This window comes from Pollicipes pollicipes, unplaced genomic scaffold (assembly GCF_011947565.3).
Source record: "Pollicipes pollicipes isolate AB1234 unplaced genomic scaffold, Ppol_2.1 Scaffold_7261;HRSCAF=8764_pilon_pilon_pilon, whole genome shotgun sequence".
NCBI classification, from domain to species: Eukaryota; Metazoa; Arthropoda; class Thecostraca; order Pollicipedomorpha; family Pollicipedidae; genus Pollicipes; species Pollicipes pollicipes.
Genome location: NW_023597054.1, coordinates 26,516,534 through 26,533,309, shown reverse-complemented (window position 1 = coordinate 26,533,309; position 16,776 = coordinate 26,516,534). Strand labels below are relative to the sequence as shown.

Genomic DNA, 16,776 nt, shown 5'->3' with positions numbered 1-16,776 from the left:
GCTCGTGTGTCATATCCTATCATCTTCAGGCACACAATCCCCTTACTACCCTACCGGTATACTCGGGTGTTAATTCTTAATGCAATACGTTAAGCCCATGCAGAAACCGCAACGGCAAATTGCTGTGAAGACAGACGTTTCCAGCTATGAATCTTGTGGCTGGAAAGCATCGCAGAGCGGGGTTGATTCCCATCCAGCCCTAGCCGTAAGCTCATCCGCGGTGATCGCTCAAGATGGTGTCAGCGCCGGCACCAGCACGTCTTGTTTGTGATCCACGACACTACACGTGGGCGCCGGCCGCAGGCTCTGTGAATTAGCCCCGATCTGGCGGGCACCTCTCCGGTGCAGTGAACCAGCAGTTCATCAGGCGAGCGCAGCGTGAGCGGCGTGATGCTGGCTCGTGGTAACTTCCGGAAGAGCGCAGAGCAGAATCACGATCCAGATAACTAATGCTTTGGCATTAAAGCGACGGTCGATACGGATTTATGCAGTTCTTTTATCTTTCTTGTTTTGCGTGGAAGAAAACCTACGACGGAAGAGCTCTGCTGGCCCTTCGTATCTTTCCGAACCCCCACAGGTTCTCCTGTGGCATTACTGACCATTGAGTTCTGCGAGAGCTCTTAAAAGGGAATGCTGCACATTTAAAGATGATAAAGCAGGCATCAGATGTGATAAGATAAGCCCACTTTCAACAATCAGTATGCTTTTAAGTGAAAAAGACTGCTTAAGACAACAATATCGTCATCGCACCTCGCACGACATGGATTGAGGGCCAATTAACGGCCGTTATATCTGGAAATTGTACTCACGAACGCGAGATTTGAACGACTCGACAATTATATTTGTATTGACCGTAACCGCACCATGACTAATAGAATGACAGGATTTAAATGAGGTGATATATTAAATGGCAAAATATATTTTGGGTTTGGGAATGGGAGTATCACATGATCCATGTGACGTACTGGTTTAAATTCCAACCTACCAACTTTTCGGTGCCAGGCTCTTACCCGCTGGGCCAATGACAAACATTTTTTATTCGCACTAGTAGAGGTGTGCACGGTCGTTGTCATGACGACGGTGGTTGCGATTGCAGGGAAGAAGGATATTACCGTTACGAAGCGTAACAGCTTGATATCCTTAGGTGCTGCTGCTGCTGCTGCTGCTGCTGCTGCTGCTGATGATGATGATATCCTTAAATGATGTCTTGAAGGTGCTGTAATACTACTATCCAGTGCTATTATTAGACGTAGCTAGTTCTGGTTTTTTTCTGGAGTATGTTTTTGAGATATGCCCCAAAGGTGGGACAGTCCCTTTAACTGCGGAGAGTCACCCGAGGCCTCGCAGGACTAGCATCAATGTTTGTCAGACTCTCTCGAACACGACAAGGGAGCCCTCTTCACCCGCGCTCCGCGTCTCCTTTGAACATATACCTGGCTACACAGGGTCTGACGAGCCTCAATATGTTTCCGCGGGGCCATGTTTGATCAAGGCTGTTGAGGTCACTGCCAAGGAACGTCCCCGGAGATGGCGCGCGACATCTCCCGTCAGAATGGTCAATCAGGAATGGTTAACTTTTGGCGCCGCAATCTGGCGCGTGAGCCCACTGGGGGCTGCAGGCGGAGGACGCTTCTAACCGGAAGAGCTTTACCTCCGCGTGAGGACCGACGACCAAACTCGGCGACGCGACCCTCGGGAGCCCTTCTGCTGGCGGCCACGGATCCGCATGTGCGAGTGTGATAGCGAACTAGCCATTATTTATCCCCGCTGTCCCTGTGTATTGCGGTGGTAGGCGCAGAAAGAATCTGTGGTAGTCGTGAGCTGTTCGGCAAAGTTATTTTGATGTCTTGAAATATATTTTGTAAGCGTAAGTGAGGTGGGCGGTTCGGACTTGGACTCCGTCTCACCAGTTATTGAGGTCTTCCTCGAATCGTTGCCTTCTCTCCGTTTTGGCGCTGAGGGGTTTTAACGCACTGTAGAAAGGATTGTGGGTAATGAACAAGCTTTCCGAGGGCATTTTCTCTAGAAGAACTCAAGAGATTGAATTGGCAAGCTTGGCTGAATTACTGCAGCGTAAAGAACATCGCCTTCAAAATATGACGCCAAAGCAATGGGTTTGTAATTGCCGAAAATGATTTATGCGCCGCCACCGTTGCATATTTTATTTCCGTTAGTTATGAAGTCGTGACACTTGCACTTGTGCATCACACTTCAACACATTTTTAATGCTTAAGTGTTGTGCACTCCTTAACAGTCAAAGCAAAAACGCTGCATTGGTCATTAGCTGATCACATGGACTAGCCGGTTAGCTTGGGCAAACCGTAAATTTCCTTGGAATCACGTGCCGTACTTGATTTTGATGGCATTGAGCAGCCAACTTTATTTTGTTTATTGTGCCTTATATTTTCCGAAATATTTGCCTACAAAAAACAGGATCCACCATGGTCCGGAGAAAATGCACGTGCTTCACGTATTTGCATACGTAATACGTCTAGTTTCTTAGGGCTGCACACAGAAATATTGGTTCCCGTTTTCCAAATTTCATACATAAGAATCTCAGATTTGATACCCAGAACACGAAGACTTCTGGGGGCCAAAACTTCACGGGAGCACGATTTTTCTCCCCTCCCCCCTCGACGAAATCCTGGATCCACCACTGTGTGTGGGTGGGGATGTGGCATAAGCTCAGTCAAGTGATCCGGGAGACACTATTGGCACCAGTTTTTTAATCACGAAATGACCTTTAAGTTCAGACTAGCAAAGTTGTTCCCTTTGCTGAAATGACGCGCCACTGATTTCTGCTCAAGGAAGCCATCGACCAGCTTGTACCTTGGAGCATTGCGAGCGACGCCCCCGCGCCTCACGATTCTCGAAAGATCATCGCCTGAGAGTCTTTGTAACTTTGACAATACATTTATTAATCTCTGGAACTTCTGACTCACGCGCACAGTACCAAGTTGTACGATCCGACAGACACGATACTTATCCTGGAAATCCCCCCTCCCACAGCGAAATATTCGTTACCGGTTCCACGGGCCAATGGCTTCAGGAGAGCATGCGGTCTCTCAAATCCGGAAAATTAAATTAAATATCTTATCAGTTATTACCAACGTATTAAGCCCGCATCTTCCTTTTGCTTTTTGCATTATCCCTACGTGACATCGCTTAACAGAAATCTCTAAATTTTGTGAACACAAGGGCGACTGCATGCTGCATCCGCTCTGAAAACTTTCCCTTCCGATGGCCTCTTGTCTCATGCACATTTCCCTATCCAGGTGGCATGAGGAATCCACGAATGTCGCGGTTCAGGTGACTGCTGGCCGGCGGCCGGAGGGTCGACCGGGGCAGACCAGGCCGCCGCCCCAAGCGCTGGAGCTCGCCCGCCAGTCCCGGACTCCACCACTAGCCCCGACCTCAGTACCGGCTCCGACCTCATCGCCAGCCCCGGCCTCAGCACCAGGCCCGACCTCATCGCCAGCCCCGGCTTCAGCACCAGCCCCGACCTTAGCGCTAGCCCGACCTAAGCACGACAGGTCCGGCCCCAGCGCCGGTGCTGATCTTATCGCCAGCCCCGGCTTCAGCACCGATCCCGACCTCAGCGCTAGCCCTGACCTCAGCGCCAGTCCGGCCTCAGCACTGGTTCCGGCCTCATTGCCAGCCCCGGCTTCAGCACCGGTCCCGGCCCCAGCGCTAGCCCGGCCTCAGCGCCGGTCCCAACCTCAGTGCCAGTCCGGCCTCAGCACCGGTCCCGGCCCCACCACCGGTCCCAGCCTCAGCGCCAGCCCCGGCCTCACGCGGAGCGAACACCGTTGGCATGCGTCCCCTTGTCAAATTTGTAAATGTGTTTGTGTGATGAAATGACGACAGCCAAAATATGGGAGAAGAAACGTACGAAAAAATTGATTCAAAATATGCGATGCGGTTGTATTTCATGCAAAAGATGTCGCGCGCCCGCAAGATAATTTGTGTCTGAAAACTGTACACTGCTGAGTGCGGACCACACTGCTGAGTGCGGACCACACTGCTGGGTACGGACCACACTGCTGGGTACGGACCACACTGCTGGGTACGGACCACACTGCTGAGTAAGGACCACACTGCTGAGTGCGGGCGATGCGGTCGGCGCGCCCCAAACCCACTAAACGACCAGAGGAGTGCGGGCGACACGGAGCGCCGCGACGCGCAGCGGTCCGTGGCGGCAGATCCTGCGGCGCGGCGCCGCCGCTGGGGACGGGCAGCGAGCGCGACAGCCGGCCGACACGGGTGCAGCGGTGCCAGCCCGGCCAGCGCTGCACGGTAATGAGCCCGTTTAACGTCGATTAGGATCGGCCAAAGTGGTGGAACCCTATTTGAACTGGAACAAATGTCCTTTGTTCAGTTAGTAGAGGATCCCGGCCAGTGAGTTGCCGGAGTTGAAGCACTTTTAATATTTCCGACATGTTAAGCGTGTAATTAGTCTCGCCAGACGTCCGCCACTGTCCGTACTGAGTCAAATCCACACGTAATTACACGGCACATTCACGTACTAAAAATAGACCCATCGGCAACGTCTATGAAAGCAGTGTGGTGCACATGCGCGAGGTTTTTCACTTATGACACTTTTTTACGGTACCACCTTTTTTAGGCTTGTGCGTGCTGACCGTGCGCCTAACATGAGACAATGATAGCAATCTCACCAATGTATCACCCAGAGCAGGGATGCTCGTCTCGGCAGGGATGCGAAAACTTGCAAAAAACTATGCATCAAAGCGTGGTAGGACTTCTCACCAGCCAACGCTACCTGGCTGATATTGAAGTTGTGTCCACAGCGAATGGTGGGTTTTACAGAAATATCACATAAGGCAGGGTGCCTCCACCACTGCGCCTCGGCTCCCACACTATTCAGTGCACATTCCCCACGCTCCTCGGCCGAGGGTCGAGCCTTGCGTGCCTCAGGGCCGGCCACGGCCACCGGCCCGTCCACCAATGTTTACGTGTTTATGGCCTCGTGTACATCATGTTCGTTTTGCACGCATCCATTACAGCACGGCAAACACGCATTCCGCGCGTGCGAAGCAGCGCGCGCTCGTCACTTTCTGGCGCGGCCGGGCGAGCGGCGCTCGGGTCGTGGCGCGCCAGGCGCACGGGGCATTACACAACGCACCGCGCTCAACATTCCAGCGCGGCCGGCCGCCGTTCAGTTAGTGGGGGATGTGCTCACCGCGGACCGGCTGCAGGCAACAACTTAATCTAACCCACACCGACTCATCGCCCCGCCGTTCAGTTGGCTATCTCGAACTGGTGATAATGTATAACTTAATTGTCTTATCTCGCTGCGGTGACGTACCGCAACATGTGGTTATTATCATACTCGATAGCGCGATATAGGATAAAATGGCTGTGCAGTTCGAGGCGAGCAATGTAGTGTGAACAATTGGTTACCTTATTTGCCGGCCCTGCGGGTGGCTGAAAACCCCGTTCGCATACAAATGTTAGCTTATTTAGAGGCTCTTGCCGAAGGCTGTACAGCTGAGCTTTGTCACGTAATGCTGATGCAAGTTTAGGACGTCCATTACACTTAATGTGGTCATTACTTACCATTTATATGTTAAGCGCATCATTTTTGACATGGGTTTGAACAAGGACTGATGACGTACCTCATCCAGGCGTCCCCCAGGCGGCCAGCTAGTTAGATAGCTGCAGGACGCCTGTTCACACGAAATCCTCTCGGGCATGGGTATCAGCTGAAAGACGAATTCGCGCGAGATATTTGGCCACCGTCCACCTCATGCCAGGCGTGTCTGCGAGCGGCGGCAGGCAGCGGGGGAGCGGCGGTCTAAGCGGCGGTCTGCGGCGGCGGGCAGCAGAGGAGCGGCGGTCTAGGCGGCGGTCTGCACCAGCTGCCAACGGTGGCGGGCAGCGAGGGAGCGGCGGTCTGCACCAGCTGCCAACGGTGGCGGGCAGCAGGGGAGCGGCGGTCTAAGCAGTGGTCTGCAGCAGCTGCCAGCGGTGGCGGGCAGCAGGGGAGCGGCGGTCTAGGCGGCGGTCTGCACCAGCTGCCAACGGTGGCTGGCAGCGGAGGAGCGGCAGTCTGCACCAGTTGCCAACGGTGGCGGGCAGCAGGAGCGGCGGTCTAGGCGGCGGTCTGCACCACCTCCCAGCGGCGGCGAGCAGCGGGGAGCGGCGGTCTAATCGGCGGTCTGCACCAGCTGCCAACGGTGGCGGGCAGCAGGGGAGCGGCGGTCTAAGCGGCGGTCTGCACCACCTCCCAGCGGCGGCGAGCAGCGGGGGAGCGGCGGTCTAGGCGGCGGTCTGCACCAGCTCCCAACCGGACTAACACTACAACATTGCCTTGGCTCTCATCGACGGGCTGCGCAACATCACCGCACGCTGGTGTGCCATGAACCCGTGCGGTGCGTTGTACTGCCTCTCAGCGCCCGCGTAGACAGCAGAGCATGCTTCAGTAATTTCCCTGACGTAGCGAACATGCAAAAGACATCACTCAGGAGCAAATTTAAAAACGCAAAGTAAAATTTTAGATGCCAGCAGTACCTCTGGTCCATTGAAAAGGCCAGCAGTATACCTTGTCCACTGGAGAGGACCAGCAGTATGCCTGGTCCACTGAAGAGGCTAGCAGTATACCTGGTCCACTGAAGAGGCCTAGCAGTATACCTGGTCCACTGAAGAGGACCAGCAGTATACCTGGTCCACTGAAGAGGCTAGCAGTATACCTGGTCCACTGAAGAGACCAGCAGTATACCTGGTCCACTGAAGAGACCAGCAGTATACCTGGTCCACTGAAGAGGCTAGCAGTATACCTGGTCCACTGAAGAGGCTAGCAGTATACCTGGTCCACTGAAGAGGCTAGCAGTATACCTGGTCCACTGAAGAGGCTAGCAGTATACCTGGTCCACTGAAGAGCGCACAATCCGCCACAGATCAGTAGGGTTAGACGGCAGGGCTTCCTGCCAGCTTGATTCAGCGAAATTGTAACCAGACGACACAATCCATCTCCCTGTCAGCTCCGTGGACATCCCACCCACCTCTTCTCAGCCGTGCGCCGCCACCTGACATCTTTCTCGTCAGCCTCGCACTAGCGCTGCTCGCCCCTGTTGAGATCCTCCCAAGCTCGACTCCATGTCAGCTGCCAGCGTGGCAGCAGACTCGTCACTGCACCATGGCCTCAGAGCCGCGACACCTGTCCTTTGCTCCCATACACAGCAAAGGGGACAAACTATCTGAAGCCACCGCACGGCAGCGGGGACAGACCGCCTGAAGGCACCACACGGGAGCCGTGGTAGACCGTCTGAAGCCACCACACGGGAGCCGTGGTAGACCGCCTGAAGGCACCACACGAGAGCCGTGGTAGGCCGTCTGAAGCCACCACACGGGAGCCGTGGTAGGCCGTCTCAAGCCCCCACACGGGAGCCGTGGTAGGCCGTCTGAAGCCACCACACGGGAGCCGTGGTAGGCCGTCTCAAGCCCCCACACGGGAGCCGTGGTAGGCCGTCTGAAGCCACCACACGGGAGCCGTGGTAGGCCGTCTCAAGCCACCGTGAAGCCGCCGCTGTCGTCACATGGACGGGAGAGATGGGATGGGACGGCCGGGGTCGCCGAGGCCGCCACCACGTCAGCTCGGGCACCGGAAGAAGAGAAAGCTGGAGCCGCATCCGCCACCTATGCGTCAGCTCGGACACCATGACACGCCTGCTGGAGCCGCCTTTGCCACCGGCACCTCAGCTCGGTCACCACGAGACGCCTGCTGGAGCCGCCTCTGCCATCGACACGTCAGCTCGGTCACCATGACACGCCTGCTGGAGCCGCCTCTGTCCCATGCTCGAGGGCGCGCGGTCCGGGCCGTTATCAGCATCAAGTGATTTCATTAGCGGGTGACGGTCGGTCGGTCGGCGGCCGTTTACCGTCGCGGCCATCAGAGCACGCTCGGCGCGCAGCCGCTCCGTAACGAGGCGGTGGCCGGCGGCGGTAGCGGCGGCGGCGCGCGTGCCGCCGCTGTCGCGCAGATGGCGCTCTGATAGCGCCGATTGTTTCCGCCGCGTCGCAGCACAGCGCGCCGCATTATGCCAGCCCTGTATCAACAGAAAAAACCGCGGCCCGGCGCCGTGTTGTGTGGCTGCCGGGGCGCTCCCAGCTCGGTTGTTGCCGTGCAGCTGTGGCCCGCGCGGCCGCCACCTGGCGGACGTACGCCCGAATTCCCGTACGTCAGCCATCAGTCATACAGCGCGAGGAAGGGGGGGGGGGGGGGGGAGGGTGGCATCAGAGCTGATACGCTGGCTGGGCGCTATGCAAAGCCAGATTGTGGGCTGTATGTGAATGACGAGCTATGTGCACTGCACACAGCTGTGTTGCGATCGCCAGCTGTGTCAGCAATTCAATTTGGGCGATAAAAACAATGGCACTGAACCTTGCGAAATCTAGGATCTCATCGGAAACAATGCTGCTTTTCCTCATGGCATCAGTTTTGTCTGCTCAGAGAAAATGCTGCCATGTACCCGAAATTTGGGTCCTTTTAACGGAAATGATTGGATTTAGAATGGGACTGAGTTAAGCAGATTCGACTGGAGCTCAAACGCTTTTCGAGCTCAACGGGAAATCTTTTGAAGCGATTGGCATTAGTCCGGAAGATGGACAGCTGGACCAGGCATCTTTTTTATCCAGATTTCTATTGTATCGGAAAGTTTATTGCGTCGGTTTTCAGATTAAATGACGCGACTTAAACTCCCCAACAAAACACCAAAAGTCATTCGATGTGGAAATGCGGCAAAGACACCTGCAAATGACGCTGTTTATCAAAGCAGTGTTCATGTATACCATGTACTTCCCATGGTCTGTTCTTCCATTTGGCCTAAGACCGCCTACAAGGAGTGATGACATTGCTGCTCCATGACATTGACACATTGAAACAGGTACCACCCTCCGTCTTCGATGATGATTTTTTGCGCTTCTACTCTCTTCGTTCTTTTAAGAAAATAATATAAAAACAATTAAATAACATGCATAACTATCCACGCATCTAGATGCATGTCAAACATTATGGCTGGTAGGCCTAAAAATGGTCGCTAATGTATTGTACCTTTCATATTTTGGCACACCATCGGCCACACTGCACCTAGCCCTACTCTGTCCACAACGCTGGTAAGTCTGAAGTACTGCGTCATGACCTGTGATTGCAAACGGCAGTCATTGTTTAACACGGTGGTCGCAACCGATCTGGAACAAACGCATGAACTGAGCGCCGCTTATCCAATGAGAAGCTTAAGTGGGTTTGCTCTATTCGACAGCAGAGCAATGTGCTCCAGCGTCGCCGCCGAGCGTTCATGATCTGTAATGACGTCAACATTTGCTCTTGCGATAACAGCAACCATCTGCTGGGAAGCCTGCATTATTGTGTATTAGGCTAAATAGGTGCTAGGATTCATGGTATTGAGCTCCGAGGGATGAAGCCCTCGCATATGTCAAGAAAGCACAGGACAGGCTCGTTCTTTGTTTCTGCTCATATAAATAACGAGCTGTGTAATTTACAAAGCTGTTATGCTCTGTTCTGGTAGTTCAGAGCAGAATTTATGACCACCTGGCACCCATCTGAATGCCTAATTTGCTGCTACAAAATAAGGATGTAAAATATATAATTACCAGCCTAGGGATGGAGGGAGGGCTGTAGGGGAAGGCTTTAGATACAGAGCAAGGGATGGCGGAAAAGGAACAAGGAACAAAGTTATCACTAAAAGGACCCGGCAAACAGCCTCACGCATCCAACTAGACAAGAGAGAGAGAGAGAGAGAGAGGGGGGAGAGAGAGGTAGAGAGAGAGGAAGAGAGAGAGGGAAAGAGAGGTAGATTGAGAGAGAGGGAGGTAGAGAGAGAGAGAGAGAGAGAGAGAGAGAGAGAGAGAGAGAGAGAGAGAGAGAGAGAGAGAGAGAGAGAGAGAGAGAGAGAGAGAGAGAGAGAGAGAGAGAGAGAGAGAGAGAGAGAGAGAGAGAGAGAGAGAGAGAGAGAGAGAGAGAGAGAGAGAGAGAGAGAGAGAGAGAGAGAGAGAGAGAGAGAGAGAGAGAGAGAGAGAGAAAGAAAGAAAGAAAGAAAGAGAGAGAGCAGGATGATAAGTAACAGGTGTGAATACGCAGCTCCTAAGAATGTAATGAAGCAGGGATGGAGTCGGCTCAAAACTGAGCGCGGCAAAAAAGTGAAGTAAGAGTTGTAAGTGTGCCTATCACCTTACCTTAGAGTTTCGCGAAAGGCTGGCGAAGTGGTTCACAGCGGCCTGTTCTCGTTTTTGCGCACTGGGACCTACTGCTATTTTTTGAACAAAGGGATCCAAACAAATGTTGGAAAATTGTAGGATTCGGCTCGTGCATGAAAAGAAAGAAACGCGTATGATCCCCGACACCACTCAGCTCTGGCGTAAGCCGTACCATAGATCTAAGGTAAACATAATCCGAAAAATGAGTTGCGTGGACCATGAGCGGACCCGATGCAACACTGCGGGTTAACTTCCGAGTAAAGCACGAATTACCAGAAAATACAAACCTACGGCAAGACGCATTGTTTTTTCGACGGATATTGTGAGGCATGACTTTGTTGTCGCTCTCACGGTATCCGCCAATAATTTATTTCTCTTGTTCCCCTTCCAAAAGATCTCACCCGTCTAGACTATGGTTACTGCCAGCGGGGCTGCAGAGGATATCTCTAGCCATGCTGGATCGTCAGCTACCGTACTCCACAAACAACGTCCACTGCCATAAACATTGTCTCCCCATGCAAAGGTGCACATTTTTTAAGTTCATTTGATCCGCGTGCTTTTAATCATCCCACATCAAAGCAAAGGGCTGTGAGTGGATGCAGCTCAGAGATAACGTACGAATTAACACATATAACAGGAAGCACACTGGCATCCAATAGCGCAAGCCGGCTGCGCATCGCATGGAAGGGAATGGGAACGGGAAACAAATAGTTTCTTGCTTTATTACCCATGGAAGGGGAAGAAGCGGTGCTTCCGAAAGTGGCTTTGAGCTCCAACAAACGCAGGACCATGAGAACATTACCACGTATGCACTTGCTTCTTCTGTTTACTGCCCAGCAATGCCACAGTGAGGTACATTGCTGTGAGATGTTCGCACATGGTTGTGTCAACAGTCCCCCAAATTTTCACGCTAAAGCTAAGGCTTGATATAACCATGGAAGCCCGCACATCTACCTAAACCTGCACATCGAGATCTTTACCCAGTTTGTATAAATGCGGATGGCTCCAGGGGGAGCAAAAATGCCGAAATGGTCTCTTCCAAGGGAAAGCATGCAACCGAAGCTATGTTCTTCCCCTCAAAGCTTTAACACGTGCATGTCCACATCAAACCTGTCATCAGTAATATTTTGCTGTGTGCAGTTTTGTTTGTCAACATCTTTCCAAACTGCTTGTCCCATTTTCGTTAGCATTGTCCAATGGCATCCACTGACCAATGGATGGTGCGCAGTGACAAAATTACAAGCTTGTAATTGGCACCTCGGATCTGTTATTTGTTGCTCTGATCGACACGTTTCCGCGCAATTTGAGTTTCATTTTGTTTTTGGCAGCACTATTCTGGACACATTACACGCGTTGTTTTCAGTCGCTGAGACATCGATCGAAGTGGAAAATATTTTAACCCTCACTCTGAAAAGACGACACGACCCACTGAGTTTTCTTGCAAACATCCTCCTGGTATGCCCGGCAATTGTGCCAAAATTTTCAATACCATCCGAAACATTCATCGCGATTGTTGAGTTCCAAAAGGTCTCTTTAGCTCTTCTGATTTTTTAAAGAAACGTCTTTTTGGAGGAAATTGAAGGCAATTTTTTTCGCTTGGGTGGGATGGAGCTGCCCGCCTCAATTTGGCAGGGATCCCACGCAACCGGCGAACTGCATTGGAAGAACACGCTGGTTACCAGTCCTGGAAGGCCCCTCGTCTCCAACTAATTCACAAATACTTTATGCATTCGGCGCCCCACCACATTCACTCCAAGCATACACATCCACTGACGCCCGCGTCAACCTACTCATTCTTGGCTCGCGCCCGGGTAGGACACCCGCCCTCGCTTTGCCCTCCCCTTTCCATCGCCTTTGTATTATAATTGCCATGACTGCGGGAGCCTCCGTTGAGCTAAATTAGATTTCATTTGATGCATATCAATCATCCAATGAAGCTACGTTTATGCTCTATTTAAAACATGCTGGTCAATTTGTCATCCGCCTGGCACCTATGCGGCTACTGTGCCAGGATCAGGTACACCAAAGCTGGACGACGACTTGTTCCCTCGCCTGACCCTACAATATGACGGGCCTTCTTCTCTCACCTCTGTTTCCCGCCCTACATGCTGCAGTCCCGTGCCGCAAGCGGACCGAGCGCCAAGCCCCTGTGACGCATCAAGTTCCCCCAACCACAATTATGGAATCGCAGGATAACGGCCTCTCGTCTCGAGTCGCAGCGCTGGACCGGGAGGGTCGCGTGACCAGTTTTCCCCCTCCTTCCTCAGTTACACAGGAGGTAGGAGATAATAACCGCTCACACCGGTCCAGTGGGGAGCGGTCAAGAGACATCTTCGGTTGGCTATGTGAATGCAATTTTCGACCCTATTTTGATCTGCAGCCAACATTCACGGGCTTCTCAACATCTCTGTAGAACTAAAAAGAATATGGCAAAGCCTTTGGGGTTTTCGGTTTAGGAATAGTTTGCTTAGCTGTTTAAAATGAACAGCGCCGGAAGTCAGCATGCAGTCAGTTAACGACCACTTTGTTCAGGTAACTGGCTTCAGAATACAAATGCAATGAAATTTGCCGCTGGCTTCTCTGGTTTTCTTCTGAAGCCAGGATAACTGCCTCTCAAAAATAGAATAAAATATAGAAAATGGTGTCTCATGAACTGAAAAAGATCATACGGCGATTTTTTGGGAGAAGCGTTGGGGAAGGGCCTTCACCACAGGGAACCTGTGTCAACCCTGGGTCTCCACCCCTTACTAAGGCTCTGGCTTTGCCCTTGCTCCCCGCTTTGATCCCTAAAGACATCCCTGCACATCTGCGCAGGTAATTACTAGGTTTCCAGGGCAAATAACAACGCTGGTGCTAATGGGCACCTACATATTGTCTCTGGCTCAATAACAAACGTGCAGATGATCTCAGACACCCCAGATATCTATCCAGCTGTAAGCAACTACGGACGCCGACCCGGGCGTTTGTAATCTGTTCATAGAGTTGCCCCTTTTAGTGCCAAGTAGCTCTTTTGGCCGTGGTCTGGGAGGGGTTTGCTGTTGTCGCGTATATATGTTTCAAATTCATGCTGTATCAGCCAAGCTATATATACACACACACACATATATATATATATATATATATATATATATATATATATATATATATATATATATATATATATATATATATATAGCTATACCTTCCTAACTCGTACCGTAAACAAACATGACACAGCTGTCATGACTCATACCTCCCCCTGATGATTGAGAGGTTACATGTCGACGCATGCTCGGCCTGATTCCACACCACCATGCCCCTTTTTGTACGCCAGTTTCGCCCGTAAGGCCTGTCACGTGACTGCCTCAGTACAGCCGCTGACACGTCTGTCGGTTTCATGCAGGGTCGAGCTGTGGGGCTGGTTTTCATCCGTCATACTCGGAGTCGGCTTAGTTTCAGTTGGTTGTTTCAGGCCTTTTATTCCGAGTCGGCCTCTTTCCATTCTGGTTTATTCAGGATCGGGCTTCGGGAGGCCACGGAAGATGCACTACGCAATAATGGTGCTGGACTGTACACCAAATCGGAGGAAGCAACGTCACGGCACTTAGTGACGTCTCTCTCCCATAAGGCGGAAATGTATCACCCTGGCGAGCGCAGGCAGCACCAGGTTGCGGACATTATGAAGTGTGGACTTTAAGAACTGTGGATATTATGAACTGTGGACATCAGGAACTTTAAATATTTTGAACTGTGGGCGTTAAAAACTGTGAGCATTATAAACCGTGAACGTTGTGAATTGTGCACGTTATGAACTGTGCACATTATGAAAGCCCTACCTAAAGTTATTGACTTAGGGCGGGGGAGGGTGTTTTTCCCTCCCCCTCTCCGTCGGCTACGTCTCTGAATATAGCTTATCGCCATTCGAGAGTTATACGTTGCACCTTATCTCGTGGGCCGACGGCACTGAGGGCACTGATGAGGTAAGACGCAGTAAAGCGGTCATACAGCAGTCCTTCACAACCACACAGCAGTCCTTCACAGCCATACAGCAGTCTTTCACGGCCATACAGCGGTCCTCAACGTCCATACAGCAGTCCTTCACGGCCACATAGCAGTCCTCCGCGGCCATACAGCAGTCCTCCGCGGCCATACAGCAGTCCTCCGCACCATACAGCAGTTGTCCACGGCCAAACTACAGTTCTCTACAGCACCCCACGGCCGAGCACGGCTGGGCAGCGCACTCGGGCCGCCGGCGCGGGCCTACCCGGCCGCGCGCGGCACGGACGGGGCCGGCTCATTAGCGTTATGGCTTACGTATGCGGAATAACAATGGCAGTGGCAAATACCTGACCGGACAGCACGTAGGTAAAGTTAAGGGCGATTTTCACTAGCGGGTCAGATTGTCCAGAGTTTGCTAGCGCAGAGCATGTCACAGCATAGAGCGAACAAATGCTGGACATTGAAACTTTCAACTTGCAGTGTCGGTTTTTTCGGTGGTGGTTCGTTCGTAGAAAGGCATTTGCGGACGCTCCATGCTAAAGGGCTGGAAGAGACCGGTCCGCACGTGCTCACTTATTTGGGCTCTTTGACATGGTTGGAGACATGGCTGCTCAACACTCCATACCCAACAGCCCATATCCAGCCCATGCTATCTGTCAGCGTTGAAGGCATTATGCCCAGCAAACAAGGTTCCGCCACAATTTATGCCCCCTGTCCGTGATCTGTCGTGCCTGTCACCGATTGCCGGTTGGTGATCGGTGACCTGTCCGCTGGTGTCGGGGATTGTGGTTTGCCGAAAGCTGATTCCCATAATGGTCATATGAGATATCAAATAGATTAAAAATCTATCTGATCAGATGATATTATGTTATCGCGTGACATCCCATGCTCTCCGCCGTGTGGTTTCCGTCCAGGTCTCCCCACTAAGGAATCTATGCTTGGCGCTGTGACGCACGCAACTGAAAACATGGGAAGGGTGACGTCACTGGTCACCGCCGACACGCCTAGAGCGTTTGACAGAGCTGAGCATGACCGTCTACGGGAGACGCTAGGATGGCACGACATCGATGCGACGTGATTTGGTGCATGGCTCCAGGGTCGCACCAGTCATTACGAGACGGAACCAGGGTCCCTGCTGTGACATGCATGTGGCCCAGGGTTCAGTCCTCGGCCCAGTCCTCTTCCTGATTTTTGCCAACGACTTGACGCAGCATGTGCGGCACGGAAAGACCTTATGTACGCTGATGACACCCAGTTTCTTGTCGCTGACGTACCCTTGAACCTTCCTGAGCTCAAAAGATGTGTAGTGAAAGATGTGGCGGGGTAGCAAGTGTCTGGTTGACTCAAAATAGTCTGATCAACAACTGCTGATCGAGGAATATAATATATACCTATAATATAATGCGTGACCGCAATATTACAGCCATGCGTGATATCGTCACAGCCGCCGACGCGCCGGAGATGCTGTGACAGCGTATGGAGCGCCGCTCTGATGTGTCGGCTCGCGTCACACGGGCAACGGCCGTCGAGCTGCTGCAGCTGCCGCGTATCTGTACTGAAATTGGGCGCCGCTCGTCCATGATCTGCGCATCTGGCAAAGGGAGATTGCTGACAGCAGACCTGCGAGTGTCAGCTGTCGCAAACTGCGCGACCTTTTTTGGGCTATCTTGCCCCCCTATGCATGAAGAAGATAGATTAATTCTGCATTGCAGTGTGCCGACTTTATTTGTGTTGTTTTTCTTCTACGACTGTCGTATGAACGTTGACATGGAAGAAATTCGAAAATCCCCTTTTGGAATCTCCTAAGTACATGCCATCTGTCTACCTTATTTTGCATTATGCATAGCTCCTATCCATTCTTGGGAGGAATATGGCATGTAACCGACCAACGTTATGTGACCTTTCATGCCACATGACAGCATTATAGCTCCATAACAGAGCCAAGGCACATTGCCTGCCGCGTCCGTCATTGGCATAGCTTTATTTGGTCAGCGGCGGCTTCATCCAGCGAATCGAGGCCGATACGGCCAAAAAATGCGATGCCGCGTTGCCCGTAGACAATGAATGAGCGGCGAGGGTCTTCGCTGAGGCCCGCGGCCCTGCGTGCCCGGTCACCATCATGTCGTCGTCAGCACGGCCGCGACGGCGCAAAAACCCCGGCCAACCCTTTATCTTTCTCAGCCAACGCTGGCTTCGTTACCACATCATGACACTAATTAGTGCTGTGTGACTCGCTTCTCAGGTGTATTCCCTACTCACAGCAATTAAGCCCCCTATTACGGTGGGCTAATGATGGCGTTGTTTACACTGGACGGGTGGCCGTGTGGCAAGGTTTGTTCAGCCCGGAAAACGGCCACGCGTAAAAATTACGCACCGCCTGGATGATCAGATCAAAAGTTAACTGTATCATCAACGTGTCCTGGGAGCCCTTCTGGTGCGATTTTCTGCGGCTAATTGTTTTGAATGGCTACCGGTGGGGCGAATTATGAGTAATTACAGCTGGCTAAAATTGTGTAATCACCTGCGGTACCAGCGTGTAAGCGTCAAAGTCAGAACTGTCGGACC

At 52.2% G+C, this 16,776-nt stretch overlaps 1 protein-coding gene across 1 annotated transcript in view; it reads left to right on the top strand.

Moving 5' to 3' along the window:
• Positions 1 to 16,776, top strand: part of LOC119111247 (homeotic protein empty spiracles) — a 55,464-nt gene that overhangs the window by 12,394 nt on the left and 26,294 nt on the right. The window lies entirely within an intron of this gene.